Genomic DNA, 2,898 nt, shown 5'->3' on the forward strand with positions numbered 1-2,898 from the left:
GTTGGGGGGGTGCGGTATACAAACCTACCTTGACTGATTATATTAACCACAAACTATAACAACAAAACAAAACTTTTGATGTTTGCAGATTTGGGATGGTTGCTGAGCTCACAAGTATTTCTCTAGTAGCCATGTGCAGGCAACCCCTCCCTTCTTTCTGAGAACTGTATTCCCTTCCTGCCAGATTTAGACACATGTCCCAGATGGGAACTGTCCTTTCCTCATGATTGCATTTCCCCAGCGATGAGGTAGCAACCTGACTCTACCTAGTTCGATGAGGTTAATCCTAGGACTCTCCAATAATCACATCTCCACACACCATCCCTGATATTCACTGACCTTCAGTGACTGTTTTAGATAAGAGTCTAAGAGACAAGTTAGCCAATTAAATGTCCTTCCCAGGTTTTTAACCCTTTGTTAGAGGAAGATAATCTCTCTTCTCCGGTCTAAATACCATGATGTTGTGAACCTGGAGATGCTAGAAGCTGCGTTTATACTATTGCGGAAATGTTATTCAGAGATAATGAAGCAAATGTGAAAGAGAAAGAATGCTCAAAAAGTTACATGTGGGATTACCATATGATCCAGCAATTCTACTCTTAGGCATATACCCAAAACAATGGAAAGCAGGGACTCAGACAGATACTTGTACACCAAGGTTCATAGCAGTACTATTCACAATAACCAAAAAGTAGAAACAATCCAAATGTCCTTCAACAGATGAATGTATAAAGAAAATGTGGGTCAACCAGGTTCCCTCCCCACAGCAACATGGCCGCTTCTCTTCCTCAGCATGGTGACTGGCTTCCCCTCAGGACCTGTTGCCACAGGCGGACCTCCTGCGCACTGACAACCTGAGACCATCATGCAGTTTATGCTGCTTTTTATTAAAAGTTGTCAGGGAAAGCCTCAACTGCAAAAATGGTATATCCAGCTATTGGACAAAGAGAAGGAAGATATCACAAGAGAACTTGTTTACTTTAGCACAGAAACCTAAAATGTGAAGATATCTGAAGATTGTTTACAAAAGATATGCCAGTTTGTATATTTGCTGTGCTACTGCGAATCAGGGCAATGAACTAAGTACCCTGGAAACGATTCATCATGACATGGAATTATTTGACAAGTATTTTGGCAGTGTATGTGAACTTAATATCATCTTTAATTTTGAAGAGGTTTATTTTATTTTGGATGAGTTCTTTTGGGAGGGGAAGTTAGGAAACCTCCAAGAAAAATGTCCTTAAGGCAATTCCACAGGCTTATCTACCACAGGAGGAAGCTTAAACCCCACACAGAGTTCTCAAAGAAACTGGACTGACATAACTCTCCTCCTTGTTGATGACTTCCTGTGGCATTTCACACACTGTAGATGGCCCCTGTCTTCATGTCCATGTTAGCTAATGGTGTAAGATGATGTCTTGTCAGCATTACTGTTTTTCTAAGCTACTTCATTCAAGCCTATACGATTTTCTTTTTTTTCTTTCTTTTTTTTTTTTTGGAGACAAGAGTCTCACTCTGCTGCCTAGGCTGGAGTGCAGTGGAGTGATCTTGGCTTACTGCAAACTCGCCTCCCGGGTTCACACCATTCTGCTGCCTCGGCCTCCCGAGTAGCTGGGACTTCAGGTGCCTGCCACCACGCCCAGCTAATTTTTTGTATTTTTAGTAGAGATGGGGTTTCACCGTGTTAGCCGGGATGGTCTTGATCTCCTGACCTCGTGATCTGCCCACCTTGGCCTCCCAAAGTGCTGGGATTACAGGCTTAAGCCATTGTGCCCAGCCATATACAATTTTTTAAGAAGGAACTTTGGTTAATCAAGTGATAAGTTAAAGGACTTAAATGTGAATGGGGCAGAAAAAGAAGACTTTTCTGGATATTTTAAAGTTTATAGGTCAGTTTCTTTTAATCTGATTATATACACATATGAAAATGACATATCTGTATATATGTGAAATGAAACAATTGGGCAATATACATTTATTAATTACTATATTTGACAAAGAAATTCTTAAATTATAATGTGAAACCTCATTTTATAAAACCAAAGACTAGTGAACATTTCAGTATACATAAGAGTAAAGGGAATTGACATGTCACATATTGAATGAATGGAAACTTAGTCTTGTTGAAACTTTAGAAAGCAGATTCATGCCAAAGACTCCTATTGGAAACTACATACCTTAAAAAAGGGGTGGGGGGAGAATACAGATTATTTTAAATGACTAAATTGGAATAATACTATTTACACTAAAAATTATTTCTTAAGCATTCTGAACCTGGAATGAGAAACAGGATTGTTTCATAATAGCAAGCGTGTAATTCTTAAGGTAAAGGCACATTTGACTCCTGAGATGAATTTTTGTGGACACAATCACTTAGTTGGATGGTTTTTGATGCCCCAAAATAAAGTGGAAATATTAATTTGCCAGGGATTCTTCATAACAGTATCTTACAGTAAACATGTTGCTCTCTTCACAAAGTGTTGTGTATAAAGACATTGCATGAAGTATGAATGTTCCTTCTGCAGTGCTTGTGAAAACCAAATTTATTTTGCTTCCCTATGCCTTCCCTCCATGGAGAAGTGCTACAAACTTTACAGTGTCTTCTTTTCTTTCCATGGCATTGCCTAATTAACAGAAGTCTTACAAAAATTTAAAAAGAGTCCGGGCACGGTGACTCACACCTGTAATCCCAGCACTTTGGGAGGCCAAGGCAGTCAGATCACCTGAGATCAGGAATTCAACACCAGCCTGGCCAACATGGTGAAACCCCATCTCTACTAAAACTACAAAAAGTAGCCAGGTGTGGTGGCAGATGCCTGTAATCCTGGCACTCGGGAGGCTGACTCAGGAGAATTGCTTGAACCCAGGAGGCAGAGGTTGCAGTGAGCCAAGATTGTG

At 40.1% G+C, this 2,898-nt stretch overlaps 1 pseudogene; it reads left to right on the forward strand.

The window, feature by feature from the left end:
• The first annotated feature begins 759 nt into the window (after positions 1-759).
• On the forward strand, positions 760-1,323 carry LOC105475560 (AP-1 complex subunit sigma-2 pseudogene; annotated as a pseudogene).
• Positions 1,324-2,898: the final 1,575 nt, after the last annotated feature.

The sequence above is a fragment of the Macaca nemestrina genome, chromosome 4 (genome assembly GCF_043159975.1).
Source record: "Macaca nemestrina isolate mMacNem1 chromosome 4, mMacNem.hap1, whole genome shotgun sequence".
NCBI lineage: Eukaryota > Metazoa > Chordata > Mammalia > Primates > Cercopithecidae > Macaca > Macaca nemestrina.